Source organism: Nicotiana tomentosiformis, chromosome 6 (assembly GCF_000390325.3).
Source record: "Nicotiana tomentosiformis chromosome 6, ASM39032v3, whole genome shotgun sequence".
Lineage (NCBI taxonomy): Eukaryota > Viridiplantae > Streptophyta > Magnoliopsida > Solanales > Solanaceae > Nicotiana > Nicotiana tomentosiformis.
Window position 1 is genome coordinate 12,644,248 of NC_090817.1, and position 11,211 is coordinate 12,655,458.

Consider the following 11,211-nt stretch of genomic DNA (forward strand, 5'->3'; position numbering starts at 1 on the left):
TTTTGATATCGGAGTCGGAATCTAATTCCGAAAATTTTTATAGCTCCGTTATATCATTTATGACTTACATGCAAAATTTGAGGTCAATCGGACTTTATTTGATAGGTTCCGGCGTCGTTTGTAGAAATTAAAAGTTTTAAAATTCATTAGGCTTGAATCTATGTGTGATTCATGTTTTTAGTGTTGTTGGATGTGATTTGAGGACTTGACTAAGTTCGTATGATGTATTAGGACTTGTTGGTATATTTGATTGAGGTCCTGAGGGGCTCGGGTGAGTTTCGTATGCTTAACGGATCATTTTTGGACTTGGCTTGATAGCTGAAGTTCTTGTTTCTGCAGGTTCTGGTTTCCTTCCACGCGATCGCGTGAGAGGGTATGCGATCACGTAGGGTTAATTGGGCAGCTAAAATTTTGTGCTATGCGATTGCGTGGGAGAGTCCGTGATCACGTAGGTTTGGCAAGCTGTGCTATGCAAACGCGTGGCTAAGACCGCGTTCGCAAAGAGGAAACGAGGCAGAACCTGGTCTACGCACTTAACCCTTCACGATCGCGTGGATGAGTCTGCGATAGCGTAGGTCTAGGAATGCTGTGTTTCGCGATATCGTGTAGTTATCCGCGATCGCATAAGCTTAATTCTGGACAACCTTATTTTGTTCTTCGCGATCGCGTGCCTTTGGCCGCGATCACATAGAAGAAAAAACCTGCGCAGAAAGTTTATGTTTTGAAAATGGGACTTCGTCCCATTTTTTATTTTTAACGATTTGGAGCTCGGATTGAGACGATTTTTGGGAAATTTTTGGAGAAAATATCGAGGTAAGTGTTCTTAACTCAATCTTGGTTAGATTACCCGAACCCATCACTATTTTTAACAATTAATTGATGATTTAAGTTGAAAAATTTTGAAAACCCTCTTGGATAGATTTGAGGGTTGAATTGTTATCAGAATTTAGTCATTTTGGTATGGTTAGACTCGTGCTTGAATGGGAGTTCATATTTCGTAACTTTCGCTGGATTCCGAGACGTGGTCCCCACGGGCAATATTTGAGTTAATTTTGGATTTTTATTGAAAAATATAGTATTTTCTCATGGAATTGATTCTATAATTTTTGTTGACTGTGTCGAATTAATTATGACTAGATTCGAGTCGATCGGAGTCGGAAAATCGAGAAAAAGGCATACTACTTGGTTAAATTGGAGCAAGTCGAGGTAAGTGACTTGTCTAATCTTGTGTGGGAGAAATTTTCCCTAGGATTGGTATTGAAGTGATAAATTAAAATGTGTTGAAAGTCGTGTACATGAGGTGACGTGTATGTACACGGGCTAAATGTGAAAGATTATGTCTTTAAATTGTGTAGATCGATGTTGCATATTAAATTAAATAATTTTACCTTGTTATATTCTTCATCATTGATTTAAATGTTTATATTTTAAATTTGCTTGATCTTTTCCTGCTAATTGTTTTACCTGTTTAGTTGAAACTTTGTTTCTTTTATTCTGTGCATTATTGAAGGTTGATTTTCTTTAAATTAAGTATTATTAATATGAATTATTTGATATTTTAAATTTGGTATTGAAGCAACGTACTAAAATTTTGAAATACTATTTTGTTGAGTTATTTATTCCAGAATATTTTTGTGAGATTTCGTACTCATTGTGATGGAGCCGTGAGCTCTTTATTATGGAAAAACTATTATTGTTGAATTATTTTGGCATAAGCCATGAGCTCTTTATTATAGAAAAATATTATTGTTGAATTATTTTGGCATGAACCATGAGCTCTTTATTATGGAAAAAAATATTGTTGTTGATTTATTTTGGCAAATTAAAATATTTGGGCACTTGAGGTGCAAATTGTGATATATTGTGATATTGATACGCATGAGGTGGTATAAGGTCTGGGTATTGAAACGCATGCGGTGAGATAAGGGTGGCTTGATATGCGTGGCTAGTAGGGGAGACTACTAAAAGTCATGCGGTGTGATAAGGGTGGCTAAAACGCGGAATGCTATTTCGGAAAAAATATTTTCTTTAAATAAATTGTGTAGGCTCCCACGGTGATATAAGAAAATGAGATGTTGTGAATTTATTTATGATTTGGGACTACGAGGCGGTACCTCGGGAGTGCCCTTCTTGATATTGATTTATGGCTGCAGTTGCCTTTGATTATTGTTGTAATTTTCTTAAAGTTGAAAAGAATTTTATTTTTATTTCCGCGATGTATTAATTTCCATTATTTTTTGTAATTAAATGGTGACATACTACTTGACTCATTTTCATTGTCATTTTATTTTATTATATTGTTAAACATTTTTTCATGCCATTATTTATTTTTTCAGTAGGGCCTGACCTGATCTCGTCACTACTCTACCGAGGTTAGACTTTGCATTTAGTGGGTACCGTTGTGGTATACTCATACTATGCTTTTGCATATCTTTTTGTGCAGATCCAGGTACATCTTACCAGCCTAGATATCAGTGAGTTACCGGTGTACAGAGACTTAGAGGTATATCTGCCAGCGTCCGCAGACTCCGTAGTCCCCTTCTATTATTATCATGTTGCTTCCTTATTTTCTTTAGACCTTGATATGTATAGAGGCATTGAGGATAAATTCTTAGAAGTTTGCGACTTATTTCTATCGGGTTTTGGGAGTTGTAATTGTTTGAATTATAGTTTATTTATTTTAGATATCTATTATTATTCCGCATTGATATGCTTACCTAGTTTTAGAGACTAGGCGTCATCACGACCTACTACGGAGGAAATTTGGGATCGTGACATAAATCCTAATATTTAGGACTTTAAAGTTGATTAAGATTTTAACCTTATAAAATTAATTTCTTATTAGAACTATGTAGTTGGAAAATCAAACGTGCATATATGCATGTATCTAGGCCATTATAAAGCATAACTGAAGTCACAAGTCTTTCTCCTAAAGCTACAAAATTACGGAGAAAGTAATTTATGAATTACAACAATAATTATACTTCGCTAGGACGCACATAGAGAGACGCAATCAATTTGTTTCAACTCCTGGAACTTTAATAGTGAAGAGATATAAACTGCCTTTTGATTAGTCAAACAATTTATGTGAAGATATTCGGATTTCGAGAGTCAAATAAATTATATTTTTACTGTAATTTTTTCATATACCTTTTAAATATTTTGAATTATTAATTATCATGAGTTATAGTGCTTTTTACGTAGTTTTCAAATATATAAATTTTATTTCAAAAATCCAAAAGATTCTATGTCCCGTTTGAATCTCGAAAAGCGATAAGTGTCACATAAATTAGGAGAGATCTCTTTTACTTGTGGGATTATAACGTGAACAGTTTGTTGTATTACCAAAAAACAAAAAAAAACAAAAAAGAATTGCAGTAGAAGAAGTAAGTTACTGAGAAAGAAGTAAAATTCTGATGGGAATATGATTAGAGTTGATGGACTTTTACATATGTGAAAATATAATTTATTGTATAGCACAAAAAAGAAAAAGTTGAAATCTGTTGCATATATAAGGTGAAAGAGAATCTTGAACATGAAGTCCACGGTTTTGAGGAGTTTGAACTCTAGGGAACTAATTTTTAATATAAACAAATAAATCACTTCATTATTTTCAGGAGCTTTAACTCTATGGAAAAAAAAAATTCTTTTATTGAATTAATTATATAAGATTAATATTCATCAAATTTAGAGCTTAAACTTTTATTTTATAACTTAAGTTGTTTTTGAACAAAATAGTTTTGTTTATTTTTAAAACATTACTCATTGAGATGGGGTACACGCGCAACGCGCGTATCCGAAGACTAGTTATTATAAAAGTACGAATAATTTATGCTAAATATTGAATGACTAAAATAACCTCAAAATATTGATCGACTTTTATAACCTTAAATATTTGTATAATTTAAGGATATAATTGTAAATCGCTGATTTTTTTTTCCATTTAAACTAGGCATACACTAAGGCTACATAGCCGACTTTGGTCAAATTCTTTTTTTGGACTCTACTTCTCGCTGCATACTTCTTCTTGCTAACCTACTATTTGTTGGACAACAATATGCCGATTTTGGTTAAATTCTTGGTTTGGTCTCTACCGCCTACTTTTTCCTCCTAGCTTATTCCGTTTTTCACAACAAAACAATATGCTTTCTTATTTAATTCTCCAGTTTGTATAAGATTCAGATTTATTGCATGACTCTATGTAGGAAAAGAATAAGCCAGTTATTCCTATTAAAGATGCCATTCTATTGTGATAATCATCTTAGCCAATTGCAACTTTTTTGCATAAATAAAAGTATAGTTGGCTCTCTCTCTCTCTCTCTACATACTCTCAGCTCACGTTAGTTAACATGCGTTGAACTTGCTCATCCATGGCGAGAGGGAGGGGAAGAGGACGTGGAAGGCCCAAAAAAGTTGTAATCACTAATGTAGGAAGCTCTGCTAGCTCACGAAGTCAAGCGAAGGGGGATAGTAAAGAGAAAGCTATACAAACACCATATCTAGATCTAGAATCTGATACTAGGGCTCGATGAAGGAACACAGGAGGTGCGTCTAGCTCTGGAGTCTCGAAAAAGCTAGACCTAACAACACCTCCATCGGCTACAACTCGTCCACAATTGGAGAATGCAACAAAGGAACAATCAGTGCATGCAACAGTAACTAATGAAACAGTAATAGCTGCTGAGGAAGATAGAGATTCAACAAATCCTGCACTAGCTACAAAAGATATAGATCCTAAACCATGGTCTAATCTATTTCAGAAGAACAGATCTGCAGCAAATGGTATGTCTTTGTCTTATATTCCTCCACAAATCGTCAATGGCCAAATAGTTGTACAATTGGACAAAGACGAGGTTGAATCTGAGACTGAGAAGTGGAAATGTACTCTAATTGTATATATTTTGGGTGAGACTCCGGCATATAACACTATGAAATGATATATCAGTGTTAATTGGGCAAATGTTAGAGAACCAAATGTGTTTCTGCACGAGGAAGGATACTACATTATCAGATTTCACACGGAGGCTGACATGCAAGAGATCTATTATGCTGGACCTTATTCCATTAATAATAGGCCTATGATTTTAAAGTCTTGGACCTTAGATTTTGATTTTAATGAGGAATTTCCCACTGAAGTTCCCCTGTGAGTTAAATTTCCAAAATTACATATGAACTGTTGAGGAGTTGATTCTCTTAGTAGAATAGCTAGTGATATTGGGACTCATATATTTGCTGATGAATGTACAACTAAGAAAACCAAAGTGTCCTTTACCAGAATGTTGATAGAGGTTAATGTGATAAACCACTACCAGATGAGATCTGTGTTATGGATCCAAAGGGTAGACAATTTCTGCAGGGAGTTTATTATAAGTGAAAGCCTGAGTTTTGTGATCAATTTCAAAAGATTGGCCACACATGTGCTCCTTGTAGAGGCACAAATAAGCAGGAACCTAAGCAACAGTTCAAGCAAAATGGGAAAATAAGGGAACCTAAGAAAGTGACCATGGAATGGAGAACCAAAGGTCAGGTTCAGAAGTTTGATGCCATGCCTGTACAATATACACCAGTTGAGTAGTAGGGTCAGCAACAAGCACCAGTTGAACAACAAATGTCACACTCTACTTCTCCAAGTAGTTGACCAGCAATTAGCCAAAGGCAAAACAACAATAGTCCAATTGAGGTTATGCCCAAAGAATGCCATCGAGGAAAATAAGTGAAAAGCAGTCCTGAGTTTAACTTAACAAATTTTCCTGTGCTATCTGCAATTAGAGTGAAGAATCCTTTTGAGGTACTACCATGTGAAACTTGAGATTTGCAGCAATTACCCCTTGACAAGGGAAGAGGCAATTTAACATGCTGATTAACTGGCTATTCTGGAATGTAAGGGGAGTCAATAAGAGGTATAAGCAAAAAGAGTTGCATAACTACATCAGAAATAAAAATATTATGTTAGCTGGATTGATGGAAACTAGAGTGAAAGAGCATAATTTCAAGAGAGTGATCAAAGCTATTGTATCTGAATGGAAAGTGTTTACCAATTACCAGTATGCTCAGAATGGTAGGTTGTGGGTGGTATGGGATCCAAGGTGATATACTATGAGTTTAATAAAAGCTGGTGCACAGCTCTTACATTGCCAGCTAAAAGATAACTTAGGGAAAATAGACTGCTTAGTGACTGTAGTCTATGGATATAATACAGTTGAACAAAGGAGATCACTCTGGGCAGACATGCATAGTTTGGCTGCAAACATACCCACACCTTAGATAATTTGTGGAGATTTCAATGCAGTGTTATATCCTCAAGACAGAGTGATGGGCAATCCTATAACATATGCAGAAACTCAAGATTTCTCCAACTGCATTCAAGCTCTGCAACTGAATGAACTGATATGGAAGGGAGATTATTACACTTGGTCAAACAAACAGTATGGACCAAATAGAATCAATAGCAGAATTGATAGAGTCTTTGGAAATTTTGAATGGATGACGTAATGGGGGCACGTGCAGACTGAATATGATCTACCCCAAATATCTGATTACTCACCTATGCTACTATCAATCTCCAAAATTACTAGGCCTGGTAAAATTCCTTTCAGATTCCTAAATGTCTGGGCATATCATGATAGTTTTCTATAATTAGTGCAGGAAGTATGGGATCAAAATGTAACAAATTGGAGAATGAAGAGTATTTGGCTGATGTTGAAAGCTTTAAAGCCTAGACTCAAGGCTTTAAACAATGAGGAATTCAGAACTATTACTGTCAAGATTGACAAGGCTCGAGTGGAATTTCAATATATTCAGGAGAAGATTGTAACACAGTATAATGACTATCTACTGGATCAGGAGAAAGTTGTTCTTCATCAGTTGGAGAAATGGCCTCTTATAGAGGAAAGTGTCCTAAAGAAAAAGTCAAGAGCTAAGTGGATTAAACTTGGGGATTCAAATACCAAGTATTTTTCTGCTATACTAAAGGAAAGGAATCAGAAGATACAGATTAAAGAACTCATATTTCTAGATGGACAGAATTTAAATGATGTTGAGAAGATCAAATATGAAATCATGGAATTCTATAAATCCCTGATGGGATCTGCTGCCCAAACTCTACCTGCCATCAACAGGGAGATCATGAAGCAAGGGCCTACACTCTCCCAACAACAAAGAATTCAGCTATGTGCAGAAGTCACTGAGCAAGTGATATTTGAAGGATTACAGAGTATTGGAGATGACAAGGCACCAGGGGTGGATGGTTTCAATGCCTATTTTTTCAAGAAAGCTTAGCAAATTATCAAGGAGGAGGTCTGTGAAGCTGTTAAAGAATTTTTCACCACTGATAGAATGTAAAAGGCAATAAACTGTACTACTATTACACTGATACCAAAAGTTGATAAACCTGTCACTGTGAAGGACTTTAGACCTATTGCTTGCTACACTTTACTCTATAAGCTCATCTCTAAGGTGCTAGTAACAAGATTGCAGAAGATTATTGCATCCATCATTAATGAAAACTAGGAAGGTTTCATCCATGGAAGAAGAATTGCAGATAACATTATCCTAGCCCATGAATTGGTAAAGTCTTATACAAGGAAGCACACCTTTGATAGGTGTATGATTAAGATTGATCTACAAAAGGCCTATGACTCAGTAGAGTGGATCTTTTTGGAATAGGTAATGGATAATTTGTGATTCCCTACACAATTTATTAGCTGGATTTTGGAATGTGTCAAAACAGTCAACTATACCATATTGATCAATGGAGAGACCACTGTTCCATTTGATGCAAAAAAGGGACTTAGACAAGTGGATCCTATATCCCCTATTATATTTTCTATTATAATGGAGTATCTAAGCAGAAGTCTCAATGGATTGAAGGAAGATAAAGACTTCAAATATCATCCAAAGTGTGCTAGGATGGGCATCACACACTTAAGCTTTGCTGATGATCTACTGCTATTTGCAAGAGTTGATTTAACATCAGTGGCTGCCATGCATAGATGCTTTAATCAATTTTCACAAGCATCAGGGTTGCAAGCCAATCTGGGAAAGAGTTCTGTGTATTTTGGAGAGGTTTCTAGTGCTGAAAGGAACAAAATTCTACAACATCTGGGATATGGACAAGGGGAGATGCCATTCAAATACTTAGGCAAGGATAATGCCTCTCAATGATCCAGTGGCAACCTCTTATACAAAAGATAGTGGCAAGGATATCTTCATGGACAACTAAGAAACTATCCTATGCAGGAAGAGTGCAGCTAGTACAAAGTGTGATATTTGGCATCCAAGCATACTGGGCTCAGTTGTTACTGTCACGACCCAATTTTACCTATAGGTCGTGATGACGCCCAACACTACAGCTAGGCAAGCCAACTAATAAGTCAATCTGTGAAGACCCAAAATATCATCTTTAAATTTAATAATTAATTATGTGTTCTAAGATCTCGAAAAGTACTATTTATCATTCCTTGACTTGCGTGCTCAATCCGTAAAATTTCATGAAAAGTCTTTATGAGAAAAATGTATTTAAAATGTGGATTAGAGCTTTAAAACTCAATTGAGTTGACTTTTGTCAACATTTTGACCAAACGGACTCAGATCAGTATTTTGATAGTTCCGGTAGGTCCGTATCGTGATTTGGGACTTGAACGTATGCCCGAAATCAAATTCTGAGGTCCCTAGCCTGAGATATGAAATTTTGAAGAAAAATTAAATTGTTTAAGTTCGAATAGAGACCGAATGTCTAATTATGTAAAAATGACCCCGGAATAGAATTTTGATGATTTCAATAGCTCCGTATGGTGATTTTGGACTTAGGAGCGTGTTCGGAATTTTATTTGGAAGTCCGTAGTTAAATTAGGCTTGAAATGGCTAAAAATAAGAATTTAAGTTTAGAAGTTTGACCGATGAGTTGACTTTTTGATACCGGAGTCGGAATCCAGTTCCAAAAATTTTCATAGCTCAGTTATGTCATTTATGACTTGTGTGTAAAATTTGAGGTAAATCGGAGTTGATTTGATAGGTTGCGACATCGAATGTAGAAGTTGAAAACTCTTAGTTTCATTAAGCATGAATTGGGGTATGATTCATGGTTTTAGCGTTGTTTGATGTGATTTAGAGGTTCAACTAAGTTCTTATGATGTTTTAGGACTTGTTGATATATTTGGTTGAGGTCCCAAGGGCCTCGGGTGAGTTTCGGATGGTTAACGGATCAACAATTGGACTTAAACAGTTGCTGAAATGTTTCTCTTCTGCTGGAAATTCTGGGTTGAGATCGAGCCCAAGATTGAGACCTAAAAAAATCGAGCTCCCAAGATCGAGATCCCAAAAATCGAGCTCCCAAGATCGAGCTCCCATGATCGAGCTCCCAAAAATCGAGCTCCCAAGATCGAGCTCCCTGAGATCGAGCTCCCGAGATCTAGCTCCCCTGATCGAGTTTCTTGATCGGGCTGGACAGAGCTGTAAGTTATAAAAACAGAGGAAATTCGTCCCATTCGCCATTTTTAACAAATTGGAGCTTGAGCAGAGATGATTTTTGATAGATTTTCAAGGAAAAGATATTGGGGTAAATGATTCTAACTTGGATTTGGTCTATAAATATATCATTGTTCTCATTATTTAATTAGTGTTTTGAGATTGAAATTTGAAAAATTTTAGAAATATTATAGAAACAAATTTTTGAGATTTCGGTATCGATTCGGAGTCAGATTGGAGTGAAACTGGTATGGTTGGACTCATAATTGAATGGGTCGTCGGATTTCATAACTTTCGCCGGATTCCGAGACGTGGGCCCCACGGATGAATGTTTTAATTAAGTTTGGGTTTTTTATTTAAAATATAGTATTTTCTTATAGAATTGATTCCTATAATTTTTAGTGATTGTATCGAATTATTTTGGCTAGATTCGAGCGAGACAGAGTTGGATAATCGTGGAAAAGGCCTTATAGTGGATTAAATTGGAGCAAGACGAGGTAAGTCTCTTGTCTAATCTTGTGAGTGGGAAATTACCTCATAGGTGATTAAAATTAAATATTTGTTGCTAATTGTGGGGGCTACGTACGCACGAGGTGACGAGAGTCCGTACGTAGCTACTATTAATGCTAAAGTTCGGGTAGTTTAGGACTCAAAGCATGCTTTACTTGTGTAAATTGTATTCTTTGATTAATTAATATTAATTGATATATATGAATATATTGTTAATTGTTAGATAAAGCTATTAAAGGTTGAAAATCTCATAGGCTTGATTTTCTGTTTAAATCAATTAATTGTTAAAAGAAATTATTCGCCTCCCGAATTTATCTTATAATAAATATACTTTCCTTTCGGAGGCACATAAGAAAATGTCCTCCTTTCTTGTGGAGCGGGCCGAACGCCTCGGCAGGATAGATGCATCTATGGATCGCGCCGCACGTCCCTCGGCAGTGTACACGACACTCTGGATTGGGTCGTATGTCATTGGCAGAAATCGTGCTTAATAATAATAATTATACAATACTTTAATAATTTATTTCAGCTTGTGAAGCTAATTAATAAATTGGAAAATCCTTGGAATTTAATAAATTATTATTCTTGCTTGTTAAGAAATTAATTGTTACTCCTGTAAATGAGATTTAATTGATAAATTGGAAATTATTTGAATTGAAAGAATTTAATTAATATATTGAGAATGGTTACATTTGAAGGAATTTGATTATTTGCGCTGATTAAATAAATTATTGTAAATTCTGTAAATCATGCTGATTTAAAAATCCTAGTTTTATTTCAGTTATTATTATTGACCCATAGTGAGTGTCAAAGTCAGTCATCTCGTCTCTACCACTTCGAGATTAGGCTTGATACTTACTGGGTATACGTTGTTTACGTACTCATACTACACTTGCTGCACTTTTTGTGCAGGATCTGAGACAGGTACTAGTGGAGGACCTATCATCACATACCCACGTCATCCCGAGGCATAGTGGTGAGCTGCCTTTCTAAGCCGTTCTGCAGCTACCAGTGTCTCTTCTTATATTTATATTCTGTCTATTTCATTTCAGACAGTATTTGGAGTTTTGTATAATCTACTAGATGCTCATTCACTTGTGACACCAGGTCTTGGCACACACATTGGTAGAGTTTGGGTTTATATTTTCTTGATTTTAAAATTTATCAATGTATGCTTAATTAATTAGTTGGCTTGCCTAGCTGTAGTGTTGGGCGCTGTCACGACCTACAGGTGAA